The sequence below is a fragment of the Wyeomyia smithii genome, chromosome 2, assembly GCF_029784165.1.
Source record: "Wyeomyia smithii strain HCP4-BCI-WySm-NY-G18 chromosome 2, ASM2978416v1, whole genome shotgun sequence".
In the NCBI taxonomy this organism is placed as follows: domain Eukaryota; kingdom Metazoa; phylum Arthropoda; class Insecta; order Diptera; family Culicidae; genus Wyeomyia; species Wyeomyia smithii.
In genome coordinates this window covers 64,895,200-64,914,130 of record NC_073695.1, presented here as the reverse complement: position 1 = coordinate 64,914,130, position 18,931 = coordinate 64,895,200, and the positions used below count along the sequence as shown (strand labels likewise).

The 18,931-nt window shown below is 39.9% G+C and overlaps 1 protein-coding gene across 6 annotated transcripts in view; it reads left to right on the top strand.

Annotated features, from left to right (window-relative positions):
* The first annotated feature begins 11,716 nt into the window (after window positions 1-11,716).
* Window positions 11,717-18,931, top strand: part of LOC129725998 (cell adhesion molecule Dscam2) — a 300,505-nt gene continuing 293,290 nt past the window's right edge. For all 6 annotated transcript variants that reach the window (XM_055682511.1, XM_055682509.1, XM_055682508.1 and 3 more), the window contains exon 1: window positions 11,717-12,835. The gene's annotated coding sequence lies outside the window, so the exon portion shown is untranslated. The remainder of the gene's footprint in view (window positions 12,836-18,931) is intronic.

Here is an 18,931-nt window from a genome sequence, read left to right as displayed (position 1 = left end):
TGGGTGTTTTCGGTTACATTCATGGATGCTGCGGGTCGGTCATTGATGCCCGCGCGCTAGCCGTGTGTATAGCGTATAGTAAACGATGATGACGATGATAACGTGATGATGACTGTGGTCCTCGCACAACACAACATAGCGGCGGTGATCCACGAACTCGGTGTGTACTCGGAACGCGCCATGAGTGGACATGCGCAGCATCACTCGGCAGCGGCGGCGGCGACGGCCAAGGAATCAAATTCTGATGCAATCGATCCCGGTGTGGTCCATTCGCTGTCACATTCTACTATGACCGACCGACAGACCGCCATCCGACCCGCGCGCTCGGGTCCATCGGCATTTCACAGGCAAATTTGTGAGCACGCGGACGGGCGGCTTATCAGTAGCAAAGGAAGAGATTCTCGCACACGGCTTTTCTCTCGAACACGTGGATGATTTTATGTTGTGCATGCTTCTGGGTTCTCAGATGCGCACAATTTATGGATTTTTCTTCGGAAGTGATTTCGCTCAGGAATCACGAGTTAAAAGAGAGTGAGAGTGAGTGAGCGATAAATGCTGTGTGCATGAAAACATGCATCGTTGCGCTTATTTTTATTGTAGTGTGCATATGGCTGTATGGAAAACCGGAAGATTACTTTCGGAAACCGGTTTTCTCCAGTTACACAACGTCAAATGCACACATTTATTGCACGCATCAATCTGTACACGATAATGATGGTGGTGGTGTATACGACAAAGGGATGAAGGCTTCATCATGAAGCTGTAATAAAGTATTATTTTCAATGGTACATGATAGAAACTGAACAAGTTCAAGAATAGTGATAAAATTAAAAAATCGTTCTCATTTTGAACTTGAAATAATTTTACTTTGCTATTTAGACATTATCAGGGAATCTTTAATTGCTCTTTTGGGACGTAAGTTCCAAGCTCTGTACCAGCGAAACAATCTGTTATAATTATGTTTCTGAGAAAAGCCTGAGTCTATGGATAATGTTTAAAAAACAAGTATTTCTAAGTTGAAAACTGCAGCATGGACTTGATTTTGGTTGCTGAGATATACAAGAAAAACAAATTACCCGGACAAACACATATGATTCTCATATGTCGGTTTCGTTTTCGCGGTGTAGCTACACTTTTTCCGTGCTATACTTTGCAGCTTCAAATAAAACATTTTCAGTGTCATTGCATTGCTATGCGTAATAATGGGATAGCTGTCAATTCGTTTTGTTTTGGTCATTATCGCATACGTCATTTTGTCTCGTTTCCATTTCATATGTCTATCTCGCAAATGTGCAGAGAAAAAATTTACCTGACACTTTATCACGTGGAACGAAAACCAAAACAAACCAGTTTTGACACATACGTGTGAATGTGTTGGTAACTTCCTACAGTACACTCTGCTTTTTTCGAGTGTCGTCAGGGATAGAAAAAGTGTAGGGAGAGATAGAAAATGGTAGTACGAAAAGTCAAATAAAACATTTTCGGTGTCAAAAGTGTCGTTTGAGTGTAGCTACACCGCGAGAACGAAAACGACAAGAGATTCTCTAGGATTCCTCACATTGGATTCGTGAGCGTCCTTGAAAAGGATTCCTGAAAAAAGAATCCTCAGGAATGCCCTGTAGATGGCTCTAGGTTTCTTGAATAAGAATCGTGAGTGGGAATCCTCTGGATCGTGTTTGCGATTCCTTTCACGACTCCATCACCAAGTTATAGGTATCCTGTTAGTAAGGGTAGCCGATTATCTCGCGTAACTTTTCAAAGGGACTTAAATAACAATGAGAGATTCTTCTCTCTCTAACTCTGTTTCATTAGTTACAGCTTAATTATTAAAGTTTCCAACGATTTCTTGCCACGAATCGAAATATTATAACATGGCCTAGCCTATTATGTAGAGGGGACCCTGAAAAACGTAAAAATAGCTTAGTTATTAATCAAAGAGAAAGTAAGCAAAGAGAGACTCTAAATGTTACTTAGGACCTTTTGAAAAGATACGCCAGATTTTTTAGTTTGTTTTTCTCTCAGATTAAACTGCTTGAACCATTTTTATATCAAGGTTAGATTGCTTTCGTTTGAGTTCATATTCGGATTTCTGAACTTACATTTTTTAACACCATTTCAGTTTTGACTGATATTTTTTTTTTTTCAAATATTTTAAAGTGTATCCTGTGCAGGGTAAAAAAATGTACTGAGCGATGACACATTTTTAACGACATCCGAGAGCGACCCTCTATGACAGTATTGATATTAAGTTAAGCAGTATTTGACCAATAAATAGTTTATACGTTCAATGATGGTAATTTCGGTCACGGGTTTCTTTGAAACAGGTTTCCTCGTCCTCAGGGCAACTACGGTTAACAGTTTACAATTTACAAAAATTAGTCACACGAATTAAGTTATTACATACACAACTTACAAACAAAACAAACGAGTTCTCGTCAAAAATTGGTGCATTGGTGTAAAATTGCTTTGGATTAACTAAACTACACTCTGAATGTACAGGATGTAAAATATGTAAAATGCTAGTTATTTCGTAACTTTTCAAATTTAAAAGACAAACGAATGAGCTTCACTTACACAGTATCTTCCAACACACATCACACACGATTAAAGTCGTCGGGAAATGCTGCGTCAAAAAGCATGTTTATAAAATATGAAAAAAAGAGTATAGCCGAGAGGTTGCTTTTAATCCGCTCGAAGCCCATCTATAAGGTAAAATTTAGAAATAAAAGATCTAACCAAGTTGAATAACACTGTAGAGCAAGGAAATGCAAGTTTAGCTAAAGAACATGAACATCCCACTACAAGCGCAAAAGAATTGTATGATTGGTCTAATCAGAAAAGTAATAAAAATTCATCAAAAATGTCATTTAGTTGGGTATCATATGAAGAATATGAACAAGGAGTAACAGAATGGAGCAATATTTTCAAAAAATCTATAACAATAGCTGCCACACAAAAGTATTACTCTTTTGTTCCGATTTCAGAAAATAAGATACAAACAAAGCTGTTTTCAAAAGATGACGAATCATTTACTTATGATGTATATAAAATATAAGGTGAAACTAGTTCGGTAAAGTATCTATGTCATAATAAAACATGTTCCTAAGATAATAAAACTCGAAATTAAATATTTGATTTTTATATATATTTATATCACTTAGAACATTTAACTCTTTTCTTGAGAACCTTTCGCCCAATCGTTTTGTTGTCAAAGAATGAATTGTTTATTTTTGATCAAGCATTCCAATGAACGTATGGTTTTTGCTGGAGAACCATGGACAAATTAAGCAAAACGTGTATATTTCTAAATAATTATAATTTTTCGAGCTTAAATTAGAAATAACTCGAAAACCAATGCCTTTAAAATGTTTACTACCAAAAGCTTTTTGATTCAAAATGACTTTCTGCATCTTTTGAAATCATCAGAATACAAATATTTTGAAAAATGTTTAAATTAGAATTTTTATAAAAAAATTAATCTACCATAAAAAAATTATTTTTCATTTCTCCATCCTGGACTTTTTTTTTAAAGTTGCGTATTAACGTCAAGTTTCTTAAAAAAAAATAAGATAAAAATTAAACTCTTTTTTTTTTTTACATTAAAATTTAATGTTTATTTTTAAGTTTTTTGGTAAAACAAAAAAATTTTTTTGTACAGTGTATATTTTTTATGATGCATTTTTAATTCCCTACAACTCATTCTCAGACAGTTTTTCTATACAACCAACGGTTTCTGGGCTACAATGCTTCGAATAAAACCTGTGCCAAAAGGCATACGCCCTTTTAGAATGTAACTCATGGGTGTAAAAAATCTCTCCGCCTGTGAAAAATGCTCAGTTTGCTAAGCCAAATACGTGTGCAAAGTTTCATTCAAATAAAAAATAGTCGATTAAATTTTCGCGTAATTCCAGGCGATTTGAAATGATTTTGCTCACGTGCATCATAGATACAGTTTATATTAATTTATTGAATCGTGTTAATTTTACGAAATCGAATTTATAGACTGTTTTTTATCAAAAACACTTTAATCTAATTCACATACCTACAGTTTCTCGCCAGTTCAATGACAAACTGATCACCGATGCCAAATCGCTTTGACGTAGAACTACTAACTTTTCTTAGCCTACCACATAAGGATGTTAATAGGAAAACTATGAACGTCCTCTGATTGGTCGCTTGCTGCCTTTCCCTAAAAAGGTCGACAGAATAGTATAACTAGTAAGCCGCATCGTAGCGAATTGCGAAAGTAGCAGCAGCGAGTTGCGCCAGTAAACAAATCACATCACGTATCTAGCAGCCAGCAGCGAGGTCGACGTCTCGATATGCCAGATAAGGGCTTCGGCATTCTTCCCGCAATAAAGTTTTGCTTTATCTTGGCAACAACACATTCTGAAAGGCAGTTAGTTCGACTATGTAGAACTGATATGAAGTCGATTCTATCGAACAGCATGAACAGAATTTCGTCGTTTCCCAGCTGCTCAGTTGCAACATGATGCAATACGCAACAGCGAGCTAACGAAATCGCTTGATGTTACATACCGTAACACGATACGGGTTAAAATCGTTGCGTGTGTGAGAGAACCATCAGTTTTTATTCGCTGGATACAAAAATCAAAAGCGAATTGTGGAATAATTCGTCTAAAGAACATTAGAGAATGGTAAAACTGAACAGAAAGGCGTGGCCTATTCCGAAGCACCCTTCGGTTATAAGAGTGTTTCTGGTAAAACTAGCTACATTATTTAGGCAGAAGGCGAACCGGATGGACAGTCTACACAACATTGACTGATAGTAGCGGCAGCAGTAGCAGCTGTAGCGGGTTGCGCCAGTAGCTGGCTTTCCAAATTTGCATTCGGATTGAACAAATTACTTGAACGGTTGGTCACATGTATCTGTAGCAGTGCGTTACTTCTCAACGTGTGTGGTCAGAGTGCCGTTATTCCTCCACTGTTGGGGTAGCACATACCCAAGTAACACACGTTGTTATAGAACAGTTGGGATAACTCCACTAATACAACCTTCAGTTATAGATTTCAGTTGACATTACCTTTTCCATGACATCTCTATCATCAGAAAAGCGCAAAAATTGGAGGCTACTATAACAAGTACTGGTGCTATATGAAGTATTTTATAACTTCATGAAAGCAAGGCAACTTGTTAGACTGGAGCTGCAGAATACATCTCGAGTACCAGTACGGTAAGAAAACGTTCAAAACAGGTTATTTTCAAGTTGTAATTGCTAACTAATCAAAACATCGTTGACGCAAGCATAGAATAAAAAGATTGCAGAGCGGCGCTGATTTATATTAGAAACAATAAAAAATAGTGATTATGGCGTTTCGAATAATCACCGAAAAATAAGAAACAATATTAGATCAACGTTTCGATGCTTGTAATACAAAGTTTTACGTGCGCGTCAAATTTCATGGTGATACATTGTGTTTTACTTCTGAAAAAATCATGCGCCATTCATTGGATACCGTTTTCTATTTGTCAATCAGTGGAAAAAAAATTATGCATTACAGAATGTTCGCTGATTTATTGCCTTGCGAAGAGTCAATTTACCTCACCACCGCATGGGCTTAGTTCGTAAACAACTATCTGGTATCTCTTTCTTACATGCGTAGTAAATCGCAATGTCGTTTTTTTTCTTGGGTAGATCTGCACTGACCCAGTGCAATAAAGAAATTCGCGCATTCGTGGATCAGAATTCGCCATAACAAAGCGCATGCGCAAATGCTATGACAACATTTACCCACCGCATGCGTTAAATGTATTGTTACGCGCAGTGCAACTGGATCGACAATCGTCTCGTCAGTGGCACTTTCAATTAATTATAAATTGATTATAAAAAGCGATGTACAAGCTTTCAAGATGGATTGTTTCTGTAGCTTGTAGTGTAATATTGAACTGGTGCGGCTTTCCCGGCTGGGTATTTCATACACAGTTTCTCTGATAGTGTAAACACCTGGAAGACAACTTGAAAACAAGTGCCGTTCATGTAATAGTTATTGTTCGTTTAACCCATGCTATTGAAAAACATCAAGAAAAAAACAAGAAAAAATCGAGCATGTTTTCGAAATGTGGTTAAATCACTGATCAAAAACAACTCCTCGCAAATGATGTATTTTAAGTTGTTTTCAGTGCAATTTTGATAACATCATAAACACAAGTTACGGACAAGCAGCGGCAATTTATTTTCAATAATCTATATAATACAATCATGCTACAAAAGATCATCTCGAGGATAAGAATATAACAACACAAGTTTTCAATTGCGCTTATAGTTCTCTTATATGATTACTGTCATCGTGAATTCTTTTCTAACATGTTTTGTGTGTTACTTGGGTCATCAGCATATCCGATTTGGAACAGCAAAATGCTTTATTCAAGGCAAATAAATAAGAATTGAAGGTTAATAATTTTCTGGCATCAACACAAGCTGACATTCTGTGTGGGATCCTAGCAATCAAATTCAGTTTTAGTTGTCTAATTTTTACTCTATTTAGTTAATTCCTCCTCTGTTGGGGCAGGACAAAGGCTGCGATCAACATAACCGATTTTGAACAACAAACTGCCCTGTTCTGTTAGAGCGCCTCAACAAAGGTGATTTATTCGACTTTACAGAAATAAATTGAAGTCGATTCAATCAATCAACATGAACAGGATTTCGTCGTCCCCCAGCTGCTCAGTTGCAACATGGTACAACACGCAACAGCGAGCAAACGAAATCGCTTGATGTTACAAACCGCAGACGGGTTAAAATCGTTGCGTGTGTGAGAGCACCATCGGTGTTTATTCGCTGTATACAAAAATCAAATGCGAATTGTGGAATAATTCGTCTAAAGAACGTTAAAGAATGGTAAAACTGAACAGAAAGGCGTGGCCTATTTTTTAGCAACCTTCGGCTGTAAAACAGTGTTTCTGGTAAAATCAGATTCATTCATTAGTCGGAATATGAGCTGGCTGGACTGTCCACAACGTTGTCACCATGTCTCAGGAGCAGCGCGGTTCTTCTCAGCGTGTGTCGTCAGACTGCCGTTATTGCCCCACTACTGAGGCAGCATAAAGGTTGCCATCAACAAATCCAATTTTGAGCAGCAAAATGCCTTTTTCAAGGCAAATAAACAAGTATTTGAAGGTTAATAATTTTTTGACAACTCAAGCGAGCAATCTGTGCTGGATATTAGCAATTTGAATCTGTAGCGGCCGTCTAATTTACTGAATGTGAAACAGCTTTTACAGCTCGTGTTTTCATTGTCTTTATTCCCCCACTGTTGAGGTAGCACAAAGCAAGCAATAGTAGACTTTATGACTCATTAATGAAACACTTACAACAATGCATTTGTTAACAGTGTGCGTAGTTCTACGTCAGTAATGCGGTCGTGTCTTGAATACAATCTCCTACTTTTTCTAAAAAGTTGTTCCGTACGATGAATTGCTTATTTTTATCTTAATAACCCATTTATTTTGAAAAAACACCTTTTTCACTCTAACATTCTTATTTCAATTTTTACATGCAAACTGTCTTCGGATGACTTTCAGAGCTTTTTGTGAAAAACATTTTGCAATGCTGAAATAGTTATTAAATATTGGACTCGGAAAAAATGCGACAGTTGTTTTGTTTGTAACTTTTTATCGCGTGGGTAAAAATTAATGAAATTTTGGGTAATACTAGTTTCGAGTGTAATGTTTATGTGTGCAAAACTGTATCGGTTTCTGTCAAGTAGTTTCCGAGATGCCTTCGAAACCAGCAAATCTTGGGTGCGGTAATCGACAATCCTGGTCAGTTATGAGCGGGGGCCTAGTGTGGTTGGTAACGTCTCCGCCAACCACGCTCGACGCCTGGGTTCGAATCCCACCGCCGACATAGGTGTCGATGGTTGTGAGGTGGCGTGATCCACTCACAACCAACCCAACTGGTCTAAATTCAATCCTAGCCGACACCGGGAGATTTTCTGAGGCGAAAAATCTCTGGGATCACGCCTTCCATCGCATGAGAAAGTAAAGCCGTTGGCGCCGGTCCGTTAATAAACGGGTCGTGAGTTAGGGTCCTGGGTGTGGAGTCGCCTCCCTGGGCGTCGGTGATTGGCCACAACAGTGGCGGAACTAGACCGACGGAAAATAAGCGAGAATAAAAAAAAATCCTGGTCAGTCGCACAGATCGATCGGCAAAAGGCTCGGAATCCACCATTGCACCGTGTGCCGAGTTGCAAAGATGTTCCGGGAGACGAAGACCATCGAGCGGCTGGAAGCGAGCGAAATTCAAAAACGGAATATCCAGAGAAAACGCGGAAGACTTGGCAGTACTTTAAGAAGAACCCAAACCTTTCCAACATGGAGGTTCCGGAAAAGCTCCGGAAGAGAAAGACGGCCAAATTTGCGAGGAAGTACCTATTGTGGCAGGCGATATGCGAGTGCGGACGATACAACAAGTCGTTCGTTACAACTAGCACTATAAATGCTTGCAGAAGTGCTTGCTTCCCTTCCTCCACTCTCACCGTGGTTTCACGTTGTTCTGGCCGGATCTCGCTTTGTGCCATTGCACCAAGCTTATAATGATTTGGAACGTAGCGAAGGGCATTAATGTGGTCCCGAAGGAGGCGAACCCGCCAGATTCACCAGAACTTCGTCCGATCGACACCTTTTACGCGCAGCTAGAGCGTGCATACGATAGCTGCCTAAAACATGACGTCAAAATCGTTATCGGAGATCTTAACACTCAGGTAGGTCAGGAGGAGGAATTTAGACCGGTTTTTGGGAAATTCAGCGCTCACCGGCTAACGAACGAAAACGGCCTTAGACTAATTGACTTCGCCGCATCCATGAACATGGCTATACGTAGTACCTACTTTCAGCATACCCTCCCATATCGGTACACCTGGAGATCACCACAACAGACCGAATCACAAGTCGATCACGTTTTGATTGATGGAAGGCACTTCTCGGATATTATTGACGTCCGAACCTACCGTAGCGCAAACATCGATTCTAACCACTATCTTCTGATGGTCAAAATACGCCAAAGACTTTCGATTGTCAACAACATACGCTACCGACGCCCGCCACGGCATGACCTGGAATGACTCAAATTCCCCGAAGTCGTTACTGATTACGTGCAAAGGCTTGAAGCAGCACTGCCGGAAGAGGGTAAACTTATCGAAGCCCCTCTAGAGGACTGCTGGAGTAATGTAAAAGCAGTCATTAACTGCGCAGCGGAAGGCGCCATAGAAATTGTCGAGAGGAATCGACGTAACGGCTGATTTGACGAGGAGTGCCAGACGATTCTAGACGAGAAGAATGCAGCGCGGGCATAGATGCTGCAGCAAGAGACCCGTCGAACCGTGATGCGATATAAACTGAAGCGAAGACAGCAAACCCATTTGTTCCAGGACAAAAAGCGCCGCCTGGAAGAGATGGAGTGTGAGGAAAAGGAGCAGCTTTATCGTTCGCAGGAAACATGGTAATTCAACAAGAAACTGAAGGCATCCCGCGCCGGCTTCGTACTGCGAGCCAAAATGTGTGGGATAAGGATGAAAAATCTTGATGGATAAACGTGAGGTGACCGACTGGTGGAAGCAGCACTACAATGAACACCTGAATGGCGCAGAGGCAGAGGACCAAGACGGCAGAGGGAATGACTTCGTCAGCACAGCTGATGAGGGAGACATTCCGACCCCTACGATAGTTGAAGTTAAGGATGCCATCAGGTAGCTCAAGAACAACAAATCAGCTGGAAAAGATGGCATCGCAGCGGAGCTTATCAAACTGGGCTCGGATAGATTGGCTTCCTGTCTGCACCAGCTGATAGTCAGGATCTGCGATACAGAACAGGTACCGGAGGAGTAGAAGGAGGGAGTAATATGCCTAATATACAAGAAGAGTGATAAGTTGGAATCGTGATCATCACGTGATCATCACGATTCTCAACGCAGCCTACAAAGTGCTCTCCCAGATCGTCTTTCGCCGTCTCTCGCCACTAGCAGGGAAATTTGTTGGAAGTTATCAAGCCGGTTTTGTGGGTGGTTGATCGACAACGGACCAAATCTTCACGCTGCGGCAGATCCTCCAAAAGTGTCGCGAATACCAAGACCCTACGCACCACCATCCATCGATTTCAAGGCCGCCTACGATACTATCGACCGTGTAGAGCTATGGAAAATCATGGACGAAAATGGTTTCTCTGCGAAACTAACAAGACTGATCAAGGCTACGTTGGATGGTGTACAGTGCTGTCCGAAAATTTCGGGTGCATTATCAAGCCCGTTTGAAACACGCAAGGGACTTCGACAAGGCGACGGTTTTCCTGCCTCCTGTTCAACATTGCGCTTGAAGGTGTGATGAAACGTGCGGCCTTTAACATGCGGGGCATGATCTTAAATAAATCCAACCAGTTCATCTGCTTCGCTGACGACACGTGAACCTTGTCGGAAGAACGTTCCAGGCGGTTGCTGAACAGTACACAAAACTAAAACGTGAAGCAGAAAATGTTGGATTGAATGTGAAGACCAAGTATCTGCTAGCAGGAGGAACCGAGCGCGATAGGGCTCGCATAGGCCGTAGCGTAATAATTGAAGGAGACGAGTTCGAGGTGGTTGACGAATTTGTATACCTCGGATCAACAACTGCAGTAGAGAAATCCGCAGACGTATTGTAGCTGAAAATCGGACTATTACGGACTCCACAAGACATTGAGGTCTGGTAAACTTCGCCCCCGTACCAAGTGCACCATGTACAAGACGCTTGTAAGACCAGTAGTCCTCTACGGGCACGAGACATGGATAATGCTCGAGGAGGACTTGCAAGCACTGGCCGTTTTCGAACGGCGTGTGCTTAGATCTATCTTCCGTGGAGTATGTGAGGATGGCGTATGGAGGCGAAGGATGAACCACGAGCTGGCGCAACTCTACGGCGAACACAGTATCCAGGAAATCGCGTAAGCTGGAAGGGTACAATGGGCGGGACATGTTGCAAGAATGCCGGACAACAATCCCGCAAAAATGGTGTTCGTCTTATATTCAGAGAGGTTGCTTTTAGGCTCAAAACCCATCTATAAGGTAAAATTTAGAAAAAAATCTAACCAAGTCAACTTGGTACAAAACTGTATTTAAGCACTTCTGAATTTGCACATTTTTGTCATAAATATATCATATGTGCCATTTCATTATTTATGCTTGCTAACTATATCCAATTATGCCTGCCAACTTCCTTGATTTTCACTTTTTCTCCGAAGAATCAATTACTTATACCAATATTAAAAATTATGTTTGTGGTTAGTTTATAAGCTAATCGTTTTGATGTAATAATGAGTTTTTCTTGTTTTTAACACATTGTTGTAAACACTGATTTCAGTTTATTTTAGAGTATCAATTATTCTATGCAAACCAACTAAAAGAAAAGAATGAATTAATTAAAAAGTTTCACTTGACTGTTTTTCACTTTATCGCAAACGGCCCCCACAGCAAACTACAACCCTTATGCATTTGTTTGCGAGTGGCAGCAGGATGCAGTTCACTCTCTATGCCCTGCATCAGTGTGCGGCGGTGGTCCAATCGCGTGTAGCGATAAAATGCTAAATGATGATGCTGGCTGCTGTCGGATGTAACTGCCCCGTTCCCGCTCCCCGTGCTGGGCGGGTGTTGGGTTGAGGCGCAAGCCATCCAGACAGGTAGCGAGATCGAGTCCAAGTGAAAAATCGACTTGCATTCCGTTTCCGAGAGTTGCCAGTGGCTGGTGGGAAGTTTTTCTCGTTGCGGTGGCCTAAAAGAATTGTTTGCTTTCACCCTGACTGTTGGTCCCTTTTTGCAGTGTACGGAGAAACATAAAACGGTACACGGTGCCGGGAGGAATCTGTGCTAAGAGGGATGCCGTGGTGTAGAATGGAAAAACGGATTAAAGCCTCATATTTCAAGACTATTGGTAAAGTTTTTCACAGCGTTCTGCGGGAACCGTGCGGTGATGTGTGAGAACGGACCGGAGCAACCCTTTTTCGGAGAACTTGCCGATTTATTTTTTCGGGTTCGAGAACAAGCGTTCGGAAGACACGGGTAGACAAAAACATTGGAGGGATTTGGTTGCTGTCGACGGTAATCGTGTGCGAAGAAGGACAGCTAGAATGTAGTGAAAGAAAATAAAGCTATTTCTGATCCTGGAACCAGGCCTGCAGGGCGAGTTGGTGTGTTGTAAGGGAGGGTCGAAAATTTACGTCTGAGGAAGGCAGTCGTGGGTGGCTCTTCGTGTCCAACAGCAGCGAGAATACGGTTTGGCTTGATTAACGAAATAAAAATAATATTAAAGGATGAGGAAGCGATTGTTGAATGTGACGCAGCAAATTGCAAATTGTATATATTAGCAGCTGTGTGATTTGTGAGAAAAGTTCGGCAGGTTAAAGGATTTTCGGTCAATCAGATCGGCAGTCAATCAGTCAGAAACGAGAAGAAACTTTTACGTTCAATGTCTCTGGAGGCAACGGATGTGCATTGAATGTGTAATTACTTGATTTAGAGTTGAAGGCCCGCATGGCCACGGTTGTGGCGGAAAGTGAAAAATTGGCGAATACTTGGAAAAGTGTAAAGTTTTTCTCTATCGCTACGGCAGACAAGAAATGCATTTTTAATTAACTCACAGTAGAAATTTTTGCCACTGGTGAAATGGCACAGAATGGCTGCTACCGGGGAACTCTTCTCTGTTTGTCGTACGTCGATGAGTAGAGCGATAGTGGTGATTGTAGTGGCGATGCATTTGAATGTGTGTTGGTGCAATAGGTTTGCCGGAGTTCAGTGAGTGCAGTATCCCAGCATCCCATCAACAGCACCATCAACGAACGGCAGCAAGCAGGTATGGTAATGTAGTGATTGTTGGCATGGCATGGCATGACGAGAAATCGATAGTTTTTCCTGAACGAACTCGACTGCCTAGGGAATTTCGGGGGACAATGTGTGACCGAGGATATGTGAAATCACGAAAAAATTGCTTCTGTTTCGAGAAAAACTGATATCATGTTTTATACAATAAATCCATGAGCATTTTTCGTATATGCAACAAGCTATTGAAATTTGTTCACAGATCGAAGCATTAAGTATTGAAGAATTTTAATCCCTCGTCAATATTATCAAATTTCCACTCAGGATTTTGAACCTGAAGAATTATTTTAAACCAATTTAATTGAGATTAGCTGATTTATTACAAAATTTCAAAAATAGGAAAGCTGGTAACGGTGTGATGTTTCAAATTTTAACTAAATAATTGCTTAAATAATTGCTCAGAATTGCTTAAATGATACGAGCGCGAAGGTTATTCCACTAGAATTGCTTTTCTAGACATCTTTAGACGGAAAAATTTTCGCAGAAAAGTATAAAAAAAATTTCGGCATACTTGAAAACGTGAGGAAATATTTCTCAATGCTCCTGAAACTCAATTTATAGTCTAGAGTTTGTCCTCTAAAACCAATCAATAACGACACTATTAAGATGAGTGCAGTTATTTCATGTTGGTCTGACAAAGTTAAAAGTCGTGACTAATTTGCGATGGAAATCTCGTTTGGAAAAGTATGAATAAAATTCAGAGAGTAAAAAGTTTCCAAATATTTTATCTATAAGAAATGGTACCAATTTTTTATATATTTTTTTAACTGTCATTATTTATGTGATTGAAAATTTGAAATATACTGTTATGCGATGAAAACGTTATTTTGTGCTATTGGTAATTTTGTTTGAGTTACGACCAATATGTGAAAAGGGTTTATGTAAAAAGGGTATTGATTACAAATAAATTCAGAAGCAGAACGGTTTGTTTGATTTCATCTTTCAGAAAAATTATACACCGTGAAAAGAAGTTTTAGTTTTCAATAAAAAACATATCACTCACTTTGCTGATGAAAGTCATTTTCCCCAGCTAAATTCTTCGAAAATCACAGCCAATCATTTTCCATTTTCACTTCCAATGATCGCATCGGATACACTAGATTTTCGTCCTAGTAACGTGCTGTTATACTCAGATGAAATATTTCGCGCGCATCGTTCACGGTTACGCAATAAAATCTGACGACGAATACAACCAAATGATCTTCACTGTTCCTTTTTCAAAGCGAAAAAGAAAAACAAACAGCATGCATTATCAAGACGAAACGACAAAACTGATCCAAGCCGGCAAGGGTTCTGGTTGCGGCTGTGTCATTTATTCCCTCATTTTCGAAAATTGCAGATTGAGATTTCGCCAAAACCGGGAGAAGCGGTGATTGTTTCTGGTAGCTGGTGGCACGTCGTTTTTAATATGGATGAAACGATTGCTTTGACGCAGAATATCTGCAGAGCAATTCCACAAAAAAACGGGCAACCAATTTAATCCACCACTTTTGATTTGCCTGAAACTTTGCATAGACGTTTCTATAAGCACAAGATGTCGTTTTGTGCTATTGGTTGAATTTTTTGGAACACGACTCATTTTTGAGAAGCTGTTGAAAAATGCTACTTTGGGAAGGTATTGATGATTACAAATATTTTTAGGGCCAAAACGGTTTGTTTGATCGGTGTGATGTCTTCGGAAAAGATGTAGATAATAATTTTATCTTTCCGAAAAAAGAACTTAATTTTTGAAGAAAAGTTGAAAAAAAATTATAAATTAATTATTAAAAAAACTCAGTTTTTAAAATTCGAATTTTTTTACCTTTTTTAAACGTTTTTCCAAAATTAAATAATTTTTTTTTCAGTGTACCTTTTTTTTCAGAAACGTCTATGCAAAGTTTCAGGCGAATCAACAATGGTCGATTATATTAGTTGCCCGTTTTTTGTGGAATTGCTTAATAGCTTCCTTAAAATAAATCGTGTTTCAAAAAATTTAACAAATAGCACAAAATGGCATCTTTTGCCTATAGAAACATCAAAGTGGATCTTCCGGGGCCAGTTTCTTTAGGCGTAATATTTTTGTCAATTTTTAACGTCGATCACTTTTCCGTTCACTCAGCAAAAATGAACCTCACCGAAACACTTTTTCACTGACACTGACCAATGACTTGAAAATCTTCGTTGACGAATAACGAAAGAACGTAGAAAGACTATATGAACATTGCATGAAAGTGAAATATTTCATACCGTCTCCGCCAACCACGCTCGACGCCTGGGTTCGAATCCCACCGCCGACATAGGTGTCGATGGTTGTGAGGTGGCGTGATCCACTCACAACCAACCCAACTGGTCTAGATTCAATCCTAGCCGACACCGGGAGATTTTCTGAGGCGAAAAATCTCTGGGATCACGCCTTCCATCGCATGAGGAAGTAAAGCCGTTGGCGCCGGTCCGTTAATAAACGGGTCGTGAGTTAGGGACCTGGGTGTGGAGTCGCCTCCCTGGGCGTTGGTAATTGGCCACAACAGTGGCGGAAATAGACCGACGGAAAATAAGCGAGAATAAAAAAAAAGAAATATTTCATACGCATAGTAAAAAGAAATAAACTGATTTTGCTGTCTTGTTTCCATCGCATAATGAGGTGTTTTGACTGTTCACTTCCATGCAAAACGCGGGAAGGGAGAACTTTTAAAGGATTGTAAAAAAATAACGTTTTAAACGAGCGTGCCGCTAGTTTCATAGAGAACCCTATCAAGGTGGGAGTTAAATCGCCTGCAAGGTAGACAATGAGTGCTCGAATCAGGGGGAGTTGCTGATGGGGTGTTAAATACTAATATTTTGACAGTCTGGGAAAAGGTTGGTTTCACTGATCAGTAAAGGAAAATAATTGCAGTATGGAAATCAACGTCAAGAAATTTTACAAACGGAAATTAAAGGAAATTAAGAAAATTCGAGGCTTGGCTGAACGAGAGAATAACTCGATCTTTCCCGTTCAGACCGCCAAACAGACAAGTCAGAAATTTCTAAAATAATAAGTCAGTGAACCATAAAAGTTAATTTTATTAGTGAATTCTAAAAAAATGACTAAATTTAACCGTTGCAAAATCAAGTGTATTCTAAGTTAATTTGATTTTTTCCAGATTTTGACCTAACAAAAAGTTATTGGTTTAATTTTATAAAATCGTGAGTCCAGTAAATTGATTAAATTCTAAACGGTAAGCACGCGTTACTAAAAAAAGAAAAACGAAATAAATCAAGTAGTTATTTTATTTCTAATTAAAAAATTGATCAAATTATAACAGAAATCAAAACGTGAGTCAGAAAAAAATCAAATTATTAGTGAGGCAGAGCTAAATATAAAAAAAAAACACAGTTTCATGAGGTAAATTGGTGGAAATTAAATATTGTGTGTGTTGGGTGTTAATCAATTCCTTTTCAGTCGTTCACTGACGACCACGAAAAAAGCGTTGGGAAGTTTTAGCCAGGATAGTCGCTTCTTCAAAGGCGGACGTCCCGCAGATTGGCGGCCCACCTCGGCCAGCACGCGAACCTCTACCATTTGTGGTTATCGTGGTGCAATTGATCGGACTAGGGCGATCCCCTGGTGGTATCCTTCGCCTCGTGGCTGCGTCCCACTAAGGGTACAACTAGAGTGCGTGGTCAACGGTAGTGGAGTTCGGCCTCGCGAAGCACCACCCCGCCAACACGAGGATGCCAAGAGTCGCGAGTGGTCTGTCCGGGGAAAGACTACCACAGCCAGTGCGAATCGCCCGGACTCACGTCCCGGGAAAGAATATTAATCAGTCCTGATCAGCCACTCAACGCCTTCCCATCGGAGCCGGTGGATACACCGAATAATCCACCCGTTGAGACCTCTACACCAATGGGACCTCGTGTCGCCACCACTGCAATCGCGGCGACCGAACAGCAGTAAACCACCTCCGACCCAACAGGAGAACGACCTGTTCGTTCCAGGTAACCTGTAGCATTCATTTTTCGGTTTTAGATTTTCATTTCACATCCCTATGTAACCGAACTTCCTGAGAGAAGTATTCTACTTCAAAAGCGACAGAAAAGTTAAATTAACATTAAAGTGCATCAAACTTAAAATAGGATTAACAGTTAACCGCTGATGCTAAAGGTGTAAAAAAGGCTAAATCTGCAAAGAGGGAATTACGGAACTAAACTTGTAAGTGATTCATAGTAGAGTTTAGTTGAAACTTAAAAAATGTACATCTCTCTGAATAAATTTTAGCTTTGATCTGCCACAGTAAGGCCAATTCAGGAACGGTTTCGCGTATTCAACGGAGTCCAAACACATGGAGTGTTGCAAAAGACCCTTAGAAGTCCTTGTTTAGGTAAAATTTATTAACACTATGCTATCATTGGTGCAGCAAAATATTTTTCGTTTGTAGCAATATAGTTGCCACTGCCTTGGAAAGGGTTAAAAAAATTTAAAGATCTACGGAGAAATCAGTGTAGATCTACCAAGCCTGATTACCACAGACAGACTTTTAAAGCAGCCTTCTGTTGCGTAGTCTGAAATTGTAGATTTTCTCCATATTCTTTCGCCGGATAAAGTTCTGATACTAGACACCTTACTTCGCGGGAGAAACAATGACGGCCGCGCAATAATTGGTAGAAACAAGGCCAAAGCTGAAGAATGGCAGAGCAAAAACGAATAAAAAAATTGTTTTTCACTGGGGTTTCGGAAAGTAAGGTTGAAGTAAAATTTACTTGATAAAATCAATTTAGCAACAGACTCGATTCTGGCCGGACGTTGTTTCCAGTTTCTGGCAAGAGTCAGGAAGTATCCAGTCTCTGGCAAGAGTCTAGTAAATTAACGTAGCCTTTATAAACGTACTTTCGGATGTCGTACCTTAATCAAAGTGACCGAAATTTTACTATTACAACCAATTTTCGAAATTGATCGATCTCGAAGTTTTATGCATTTCTAAAAGACTTGGTTTAAAATAAAACATTGATTTCGACAATTTCTGAGCTTTCTTTCATCGTTCAAAAAGTGAAACTTCGACCGCTTCGAAGCCCGAAAATCCGAGGTCCGATTGAAGTGAATTGTTGCATGAGGATTTGTTTTCGAGAAGACGAAGCTTTTGCACCTTACCGCTAAATGAAATTCGAAAGACAATTTTTCTCCCATGCATTCCATTAGAATCCCAATAAAAAGGAATGCAGAACCCTGACATTGAAAAGTTTTTTGAAAATCGAAGGTTCTAGAAACGGAGGGGTGTTTGAATATTCACCGCTCACTTCTTGCCCAGCACTGCGTGTAACAATTTTTTGAACCACACTTCTCTCTTCTTTTTTCTTTTCTTTGTGCTGTGTTTCCGCCGCTATAACACAGCTGAGTGAAAAATGAATGGGTAATCACTCTAGTGAGAATACACAGAAGAACACCGCGGTGCGCACCGTTGAGATAAATTCGAAAGCATTCAAAGAGCAAACATGCGTGACGGGTGACTAATTTTTTTCAGTTTCGAGATGCAAAGCAAACAACGCAATCTACTTTCTTACCAAGATTTTCTGACAGGTAGGTTTAAATCCCTACGAATGATAAGTCCTAATTGCGAAAGCAAACAAACCCTAACAATTAAAATTACAAATTTCTAACAGTGTTCAGAAGTCACCATTTGTGATTGGACACACATACTTATTATTTACTAATATTTATCAGAAATACTTAAGCTACTAAAAAATCCCTCCCCTTAAAAAAAACATATTAAGTAGTACATATTCAGTTTTTTTTGTTGTTATCCAGAAACTGAGAGCGGTCATCTTTGAATTCCAAAATGGTGTCCAGGGTCAATGCTTCGCTTCTATGCATCATCTCGATTAAAGTAAGATCAATATTGAGTAGTATCTTACAATAAAAAAATGTGTCTGAGGTCAATTTTTGGCTCCTTGCATCATTCTGGTTCCGGAGATACTCATATTGGTTGGTATTTGGTCACTTCAGGCTGTTTTCCAAAAACCAAAAGTCTCCACCTTATAATTAAGAATGTTGTATGAGGTCGATTTGTGGCTTCAGTGCATTTGGCTCCATTAACTTGGTTTAGTCTCGAGATGGGCG